This window comes from Podarcis raffonei, chromosome Z (genome assembly GCF_027172205.1).
Source record: "Podarcis raffonei isolate rPodRaf1 chromosome Z, rPodRaf1.pri, whole genome shotgun sequence".
NCBI classification, from domain to species: domain Eukaryota; kingdom Metazoa; phylum Chordata; class Lepidosauria; order Squamata; family Lacertidae; genus Podarcis; species Podarcis raffonei.
The window spans coordinates 50,350,881-50,360,908 of NC_070621.1; the positions used below are offsets into that span (position 1 = coordinate 50,350,881).

General features: G+C 43.4%; 1 long non-coding RNA gene across 1 annotated transcript; it reads right to left on the reverse strand.

The window, feature by feature from the left end:
* Positions 1-6,652: 6,652 nt before the first annotated feature.
* Positions 6,653-9,820, reverse strand: LOC128406678 (uncharacterized). Its single transcript, XR_008328573.1, has 2 exons — positions 9,619-9,820; positions 6,653-8,173 (listed from the first exon to the last, which is right to left on the reverse strand). It is a non-coding gene; the product is annotated as an uncharacterized LOC128406678 (long non-coding RNA).
* Positions 9,821-10,028: the final 208 nt, after the last annotated feature.

Sequence of the window (10,028 nt, forward strand, 5' to 3'; positions counted from 1 at the left end):
ATGAAACACGGCAGTATGCCTCTGGCCTTTTTTCCAATATACAACCGGAAACAGACTCCACGTCTCTCTTCAAGAGCAGTGGCCAGTCTTCTGCTGTTCTCCATGACTTATTGTTGCGAACAAGGGTTTTCAACTCTAACAAATATTTTAAAAATCAGAAAAGAGAGAGGTTTCTTTGTGTTGATGAGGAGATGAGAGTTTGTCTCAAATTAGACCTAACGTAAATGAGATCACAATCATACCTTTGCTTTTGAACAGCTTAGTTCTCGAATGTTTTGGCTCCTGAACGCCACAAACCCAGAAGTGACTGTTCCGGTTTGCAAGCTATTTTTGGAAGCCAAACATCCGATGGAGCTTCTGCGGCTTTTGATTGGCTGCAGGAGCTTCCTGCAGCCAATCAGAAGCCGCATTTTGGTTTCCAAACGCTTTGAAAGTCAAACGGACTTCCAGAATGGATTTTGTTCAACTTCAGGGTATGACTATATCTGGTTCAAGGACAATCTCACATCTCTCATTGAGTTTGTATATATACTTAACATACGTGTGTTAGAGGCTCCTTTATAATTATATTTTGAGAATGATTCATGTTCTTAAGTAGCTGCCTGGTTTTATAATTTCCAGGTGTCCCATGATCATATTATAAAGGAGTTGTGTTCCATACTGTATAAATCAAGCACTGCTAGGAGTGGTTTCCTTTTGTTTTTCAGTGTATTTCTTATTAATAAAAAATTCAGTGTGGTGCAAGCAAATTTTTATTCTGAAAGTGTGGCCCAAAGAAATAAGTTTGAGAACCACTGGTTTAGCTAGTTGGGAGAGGGGAGGCTTCTCACGCTGGCTTGTCAGCTACTCCCTTGTTTGAAAGATGGGTGGGAGTGGGGGATGGGCCAGGGGTGGTTAATTGGGCTGTTGTTGCAAGTTTATGTAGCTTGCTTCTTGTATAAGTAACCAATATATGCTGGAGCAACCCAGCCAGATGAATGGTGTACAATTGTTGTTGTTGTTGTTGTTGTTGTTGTTGTTACTGAATGCCTTTCACAGGCAAAGCCATGATGTTTGGCATCTGGACTGAGGCGTAGTGGCAAGGAATCCTGCATTGTTTCTTGCTATATCTCTATAATAAAGCACTATAACTGATCACTCTGGTGTTTTGTGCCTTTTTCTTTGGAACCTCTGCAACTGGGTCCTTCAGGGCATCAGTCAATTATTCTCCTGGGTCTGTATGTGGAACTACAGGACAGAAGAGCACCATAGATGTGTACGTTGGCATCACGAGTTAAGCCCCTGGAGAGAGGGTTAACCCATAGCGACCCTTTTAGGGAATTTATCACATTAGCATCCTATCGGCAACACATTGTTGAGGGAAGGCTCCTTTTGTCCACCTGAAGCAGCAGCTCCCAACTGAGGCTCCATCCTCCAACCCTTGGCCCCATTTATTTCCAGAACATGGCAGTCACCATGCTCCATCACAGGGAGTTCCAAGGGTTGTCCTGTGTGGGTGAATGAGCAGCATGTCTCAGCTTGAGTACTTTGCAGGAAAGACAACGTATGGTCCACAACCACACCCCTTTCTACATTTTTACTGTGTTTTGTTGGGAGCAGCCCAGAGTAGCTGGGGCAACCTAATCAGATGGGTGGCATATGTAAATATGCTGTTGTTGTTTATCTGGGTAGGCTTGCCTAAACAAATAAGTTTTTTGCAAGCCCCAAAAAGAGTGAAGTGAAGGCATCTCCCTGGTGTGAATAGGCAGGGTGTTCTGCTCAGGAGTTCATGAAGAAGACCACCTTTCAGCTGAGCCTTACAGAGAATCTCAGCTACTAAGCTTGTATGCTGAAGTGCCATTTCTCAGACCACAGAGCCTAAGACTTGCCAATCAGAAGGTCGGGGGTTCGAATCCCCACGACGGGGTGAGCTCCTGTTGCTCAGTCCCTGCTCCTGCCAACCTAGCAGTTCGAAAGCACATCAAAGTGCAAGTAGATAAATAGGTACTGCTCCGGCGGGAAGGTAAACGGCGTTTCCGTGCGCTACTTTGGTTCACCAGAAGCGGTTTAGTCATGCTGGCCACATGAACTGGAAGCTGTACGCCGGCTCCCTCGGCCAATAAAGTGAGATGAGTGTCACAACCCCAGAGTCAGTCATGACTGGACCTAATGGTCAGGGGTCCCTTTACCCAGCCTGAACATTTTCCCTCGGATTTGGAGAACTGGGAAATAGATGGTGGCCATGGGCTGCCAGAGAAATTTGAGTCCCAAAGTCAAACCAGCTGCCACAGCAGAAAGGGTGGTCTTTACTGAACCACTTCCCCACCCCCGAACTTTCCAGAAGGATGTGCTTATTCACAGAGCCTCGACCTGCCCCTCGCTCCTTGCATTCTTATTCTTCATGGGCTTTATTTGCCATCTTTGCAGGAGGCTCAAATTGTTTTGACTAGAAGCCTTCAAAAATATTTTTCTTTTTATTTCTACTCTTCCTTTCTATCCTGAAAGGGACTCAGTGTCCCTGACAGTCACTCTATGAATTGTGCATTTAATTATCTATATTCAATTAAATATATCAATTGTGTGTATTAAACAATGTTAACTATATTGTGAACACACATTTATGATGTGGAAGTTTAATTCCAGGTGTGGCCCAAGGATTCTGTGTCCAAGTAACTCTGTGGTCCACTTGGTCTGAGAGGCTGGACTGCCCTGATCCAGAGCTTGCAGTCAAGGTCCACCCTTGCCATGTTAGAAATAAAAGGCCACCACGCTGCATCAAATTTCACTCAAACCACCCAGTTATGGTAAGCTGATCTTTCTGACGTCATCTCCCATATTTTGTCCACCCAGCCTTCCATAGGAAACCCAGTGGGTGGCCATCTCAAGTCATGGAAGGGCCACCCGGTCACCGTGGTTGAGCTGAGGGTCATCAGGAAAGCAAACCATTAAAGGTGCAGGTGCTGCATGTAACAGAATTATGGCACCAACCACGAGTTGTGAATTATTAGTAACAGCAACCCAGCTCTCACACCTTGCAGCTCTCCCTGCCTGGCCTGCCTCTGTACAAACACCACACTTCAGCACTGCATGAGTCGGTGTGGCTGTGCTGGACCAGTTTCGAAGCTGCCTCTCTTGACATTCCAGGCAAATTGGCCCTCCACCCTCAACCCAGGATTTGATCACCTCTAGGCAGATGTATCTTTGGGATGTTCACACCATCCTGTGTTGTTCAGCATCCAGACAATGTAGGCATTTAAGAAGACAATTTCTATCCTATTTGGGGAGGGCACCCCCCTTCTTCCTGCCCCACATACATGTCTGCATAATAAATCCCTGCTGTTTGGGAATCAGAGCACAGCTGGAATTGTATGGAATGGTTTGTTACTACCCTGTCTCCTTCTCCATAGTTCGAATTCCTCCGATGGCTGCATGCAGTTGTTCCACCTGTTGGGCTTTGGGATCTACATCTTGGACTTTTCTAGAGGTTGTGGAAAGCTTGGTCTGCAGAGAGTCTCCCACGCTACTCATTTGGAAATGAACTTTAACTGCCATAGTCCTCATCATGTACAGAGCACATTTCAGAGCAGAAAGCACTCTGTATCCGCACATTTGGTCTCACACACCCCTGGCAGGATGAAGGACACAATTTAGACAAGAGACGGGGGGGGGGTGACCCAAGTATTCCCTCTCCCCAGCCCCAGCCCAGTTCCCTGCATGCTGTTTGAGGTGTAAAACTACAGTTCCCAAGACTCTTTGGGGGGAAGTCATGCACTGTGATCGGGGGCGGCGGGGGAGGGAACCAGAGCAATAAAAAAAACCTTACTCAGACCCCTTCATGATATGGAGCAATAATACATAACTAGGCACTGCGCTATTTGCAACAGAAACTTTTCAGGGAGTTGGAAGGGTCGCCGAGGACCCCTGCAATTCAGGAGCAGTTATATGTGGAATATCCCACAATCCGAAGCATTGCAGTCAGAAAGCCCCTCTCCTGGGAAGATGGATCCTTAAGTGCCTGCAGAAGCCGGGAGTACGCCGAAAGTTTTCCGCAGGTGTTTGAAATGTGATCCCCGAAGCTGCCTGTTGAATGCCTATTGGTGGAGCCATCCTCAGATTGGGCCAATGACACGACAGGCTTTGCTTCTGCGGCTCAAAGGAGCGCCGATTAGGTCTCTCCCGCTGCTGAGCGCTAAGATTGAAGCAGGTCCTGCGGACGGTGATTCGGAGCGCAGAAAAAGGTGAGCGGTGGGCTGCGGGACCCTCCTCGGCTCTGGCGGGCTGACTCCCGTTCAAATCCTGCCCCGGGGCGTTCCAGAGGTGCGTTTGGAGAGGGCAGGAAGGGACCCCGCTGCTCTTCTGCTCCTAACGGGAAGCCTCCGAGGGGTTCAACACGTGGCGCATGTTGGGGGGTTTCCCGCACCCCGAACCCCGGTTTTGCAGCCCCCCGGGAGCCCTTGCAAAGACGCCGCGTCATCTACGGGTTTGTTCCGAGGTGTACTCGCGTGTGCGCGTGGAGCAACTGTGGTGCTCCATCCTTTGCCATTGCAAAGGTTTTTGCGTGTCAGAGCTGGAAAGGACACGCGTGCATGGGAACAAAACGCTGGAGTCGGGCTTGCAGGGCGGCTTGACAGAAGACTTCTGCTGTAGCCGCGAGTCCTTGGGTGGCCATACCTGGGAGGAAAGGGTTAACTGTCCGCACCTCGGCTGTCACCCCCCCCCGAAACTGCCCCTTGAAAACGCTGCTCTCAAGCCTCATTGCAGCAGGGAAGGGGGTTGCGGGGGGCGGGTTGAGACTGGTGGAGAAATAACTCTTTCCCTCCCCCAAATGCTCCCTCCCTCAATTGGGTTTAGAAGAAGCCTTCCCAGCCCAGCACTCATGGCGCCGTTTCGGGCTTGTTCTCCCAATCTTTGGGAACCGGGGGGATGGTGGAAGTTGTTCTGCAAAGCCTCTGGAGCGGGCGGCACGTTGGCCAAAAGTCTGGCTCTTGCGGACCAGTTCAGTTGGCTCCCTGGCAACGGTGCAGAAGTCGAGGCCATGGTGACATGCGAAGACCTTGAAAAAAGAGAGCGCATGAGCCTGTTTTGCTTATGGCAAACTCAGGCTGGTCCAGGCAGGATAAAAGTGAAGGACTATATTCATCACAGAATTGCAGGGCCGGGAGGGACCCCAAGCCTCATCTAGTCCAGCCCCCTATTGATGGGACGTGTCCGTTGAAGTCGTGCAAGTCCTTCTGGAGCCAGATGCAGAGAATGGCAGTAGAGAAAGGTTCAAGTAAAATGCATTAAATACAATTGGGGGAAGCCACCACACTCTATGACACTGCTCAAGAGTTATTTTGCTTTGGTAATTATGAGCGGACACAGTTAAAAACTACTATTCAAACATTCAGAAAATTAAAATCAAGAATAAGCTAAAAACATTTCAGGATTGCGTAAACAAACATGCTTTTTCTAATGTTTTGTTTTGATCTTTTTCAAATCTTCAGCATATAATAGAAGAAAGAATAAGAAAACAAGACCAGATATACAATTATACAAAATAATGGCTGAAAACCGGTAAGTTAAGATCACTTTTTTAAAAAAATTGCTGAGGTTTTTTAATATTATTGTTCTTTTACTTTCTTTGTTACAGGGTTCAAAGGTGTAATTGCCAGCCTGAAAATAAGTCTTTAATTATGAAACTATGCCAAAAAACTGAAGGGACCCCTATGTTATGTACCCCATTACCTGAACCTCATTAACTTTCTCTGTTTTAAATTACAGTTGTAAATTTTATAGTGATAGTTTTAAACTGCTTTGAGGTTTTTCTACAAACAAGTGGTATACATTTTATGAAATAAATAAATAAGCAGAAAGAAATAGTTATATCAAAAAGCATAGAAATTGCCATGTTTCCTTTGACCTCTTGCAGCTTTCAGTTTGCATCATAATTCTTCTAACAGCACTGTTTGCCAAAGTATAGTGTACCATTGATCCAGATTTCAGTAGTTCAAAGTTTTCCAAGATGGCAGTGTGCCTTCAGTTAACAGATGTTATATAAGCCCTTACTTCCTAAATTCATCCTCTCTCGTGTAAACACATCAGGCAGAGTCAAATAAGGGCAGAGAGGGCTACTTTGTGCTGTAATAGTGAATATATATCACACACACACACACACACAGCAGTTCACCCTCTATGGATTAACCCTTAACAAGGTCTAATTGACACAATTTCCACCCATAGATATTACGTGTCCTGAATTATTCATTCTGAAGCAGAAGGTGATATTGAGGAGGACGAATTGATAACAGCCCAGGAGCTAAATATTTAGACCACTTAGTCTGTTCTTTAAACATTCAAGATAAAGAGCAGAACTTGTTTTTTCCCAAAGCTCATGTACTTAAGGGAACGTTGTTTTCTTCTTCCTGGTTGCAGGTGAACACTTATTTGTTCCAACAGCCTTTTGGAAACTGACTGCTTTTAATGAAAGGGGCGCTGCGCTGCCTCTTCTTTCTTTGTAATTATTTGCATTTTTTAAAAGATTATAAATGTATATAGTTGTACTTTCATTGCTTAATTGCCTTTAAATTATTTTTATAGCATTTCCTTTCTTCCTTTTGTGGTTCCTTCCCTCTTAAATATACCATACTGTATTAGTTATTGATACCTCTGTTACTCTTATTTCACGGTGAAGAAGAGAGAGGAGCGATGGAGACTCGCCAAAGGCCTTCAGAGGGGGGAACCACTGGCTTTGGTGCTGAACCTCCTGCTGAGGGGGTGCAAGTTAGGCAAAATAATTCATCCTTGGAAGAAGCAATGGCAATGGAAGCAGAATTTGAAAAACTAGACGAACAAACAAAGAAAGAAAGAAGAAGAGAGGACATTGGCATGGTTAAAAGGCTATTATAGAGAATGTGGTAATAAACCAATATGCTTCTTTAAGTTTTTGACTGATCCAAACTCTTTTGTGAGAACCGTGGCAAACATGTATTACGTTTCATTCTTAATAAGGGATGGGCTTGCAGAGATAATAGAGGAGGACAAGATTCCTGTCATAGCGCCTTTAGATCCCAGAGTAAGCAGAAGCAAACCTTCTCAGCCACAAACCACAGCCATCATTGACATGACTCAAGCCTTCTGGCGGGAGATTGTGAAATCTCGTGAAATCTCACAGCCCATGATTCCACAGAGGCATAATCCCAAATGCCGCAGGGGGTGGGCAGGAGATGCACCAATTTGAATGCATTCCTCTTCACTTTCAAATTTTAGGGAAAGTTTCTACATTTTTGATATAACATGTTCATCTTTATTATATCATTGCATCTCAGAATCCATCTTCTTTTGTTGCGTACCATAAGTCTTTTCATCCAACTTAATTGTAAATGAAATAACCACTGGAAGTTATAACCTTCCACTGTTGATTGTTCCTTTCTTTTAATTTTACAATTTCATAAATCTCCATAGGCCTATATGCTTCTTTAAGTTTGTGACTGATCCAAATCCATGGAAAACATGTATTACATTTCATTCCTAATAAGGGATGGGCTTGCAGGGATAACTGAGGTGGGTGGGATTTCTGTCTGAGGGCCTTTATATCCCAAAGTAAGCAGTGGCAGACATGTTGTAGAAAATAATAGTTTCATTTTGATGATTCCATTTTCTTTTTAGTTTATGGCCTAGCTAAACCAAAAGGATATGTACCTGCCTTCTGCAGTACAGAACTAGCTTCTTTTAAGTCCTGCACATCGTGAATGTCCATTGCAGGACACTGAAAAGAATAAACTATTAGAGTCTATGCATGAAAAGAGAATTGGCTAGACATGGCAATGGTGATTAATCATGAGTTGTAGACAGATGAATGAGGATCTTGGAAGACATTTAATGAACAGGAAAATTAGTCAAAGTCTTAATAAAGAAGGATGCTGAAAAATGGTTATATGTAATCACATGATATTATGATGAGGGCTGATCTGAAGAGCCAAATGATTTTGATTGGTCCAGGATGACGACATTGGGTTGCAGCTGCTAACATTGCTATGATTCTTTGAGCGGTGAATAGAAATGACATGTGTAAACTGGGAGTGCATAAAAAAAACATTGTTTTGGGTCTGGTTCTTTGCAGCCTCCTCCTTATTTTTGAGGCTGTCCTATGTTTGTGTTTTAATAAAGGCTTGGAGTCTGCATCCTTTTTCTTTTAGGTTTCTGTGAGGGTAACCTCCAGTCTAGAAACACCCTTTTAAGACTGGCTACTTCTTGAGAACACAGACATTTTGGACTTGGAAGGGTTCAATAACAGGTTTGGTTGGCATGCATATATATGGTATGACAAGGTAAAGACTCATAAAGGTTTCAAGAGTCATATTGTTAGGAAGGCACTATACAATGTCTGGATTTGGTATAAAGACTTGTTGGAAAATAAAACCCCCAGGTGGCTGTCACCAATGGAAGCAAAGGAAGTGAAAAAACTTAATATGGAATCTAAATGGCCAAAGTATTGGGAAATTATAGAACAAGAGGGGGGAAAGGTGAAACTACAGAGTTACGAGAAATTGAAGTCCAAAGTAAGAGACTGGCTTCACTATTACCAGATAAATGAAGTATTCAAACAGGACAGGAAAATCGGCTTCCAGGTGGAAAGATCAAAATTAGAAACAGAATTGTTAGAACCCAATACTAAGAATTTGTCAAGAATGTACAACTTGCTGTTGAAATGGAATACACAGGATGAAACGGTTAAATCAGCTATGATTAAATGGGCACAAGACATTGGTCATGACATTATGTTTGCTGACTGGGAGCAGTTATGGACCACCGGTATAAAGTTCACGGCATGTAATGCCTTAAGAGAGAATATTATGAAAATGATTTATAGGTGGTACATGACCCCAGTCAAGCTTGCAAAAATCTATCATTTGCCCAATAATAAATGCTGGAAATGTAAGGAAACTGAAGGTACTTTCTATCACCTTTGGTGGACGTGCCCAAGGATTAAGGTCTTCTGGGAAATGATCTATAATGAAATTAAGAAGGTGCTTAAGTGTACCTTTCATAAGAAACCAGAGGCTTTTCTCCTGGGCATGGTAGGCCAATTGGTGTCAAAGAAGGATAGGACGTTTTTTATGTATGCTACAACAGCAGCAAGAGTCCTCTTAGCAAAGTATTGGAAGACACAAGAACTACCCACGCTGGAAGAGTGGCAGACGAAGGTGATTGACTATATGGGACTGGCGGAGATGACGGGCAGAATCCGTGACCAAGGGAAAGAGACGGTGGAAGAAGACTGGAAGAAATTTAAATTTTATCTTAAGAACTGTTGTAAAATTATTGAGTGTTAAAATGTCATGGGTAAGGTAAAGCAGATTTGCAGCGATAAATGATTGGATAAGTGAAAAAAGGTTAAAGAAAGGGAATTATAAGTAATTTAGATCAGGGGTTGCTGAAAAAGTTTAAAACAGGGATGCAGAAAAGGGAGGCATGGGGAAGTCGATGAAATTGGGTATAAGGAAAAAAGGTTATGAAATTATACATGTTTATATGTTTGTTTGTTTTTGTATTGTTATTTGTAATGTCTTATAATATACGTTGGAAAATCAATAAAAATTTTATAAAAAAAAACAAACAAAATTACCATGGAAACCAAAAAAAAAAAAAAAAAGAAACACCCTTTTAAATTTCTCCAACAGTTTTTCTTGGCCACAGACCACAGGCCACAGCTGTCACTGAAATAAATCAAGCAGTCTGGTAGGAGACTCTGGAATTTCAAGACATTCCATAGCCCATGATTCCACCTGCCACAGAGGCTCAGGCAGGAGATGCACCAATCTGGAGGCATCCTAAAGAGCCCAGGGATGACCAGTTTCCTGTTGCACCAGTTTCCTTTGCCACGATGCACATTAGCTAATAATAATAATAATAATTTTATTATTTTGGTCACAGACCAGTTCCAGCTCACATACAATATCAGGGAAGTCATAAAACACGATAGGGATACATTTGAATTTACAATTGGGTATAACAGGGAAAATGGGATGCGGGTGGCGCTGTGGGTTAAACCACTGAGCCTAGGACTT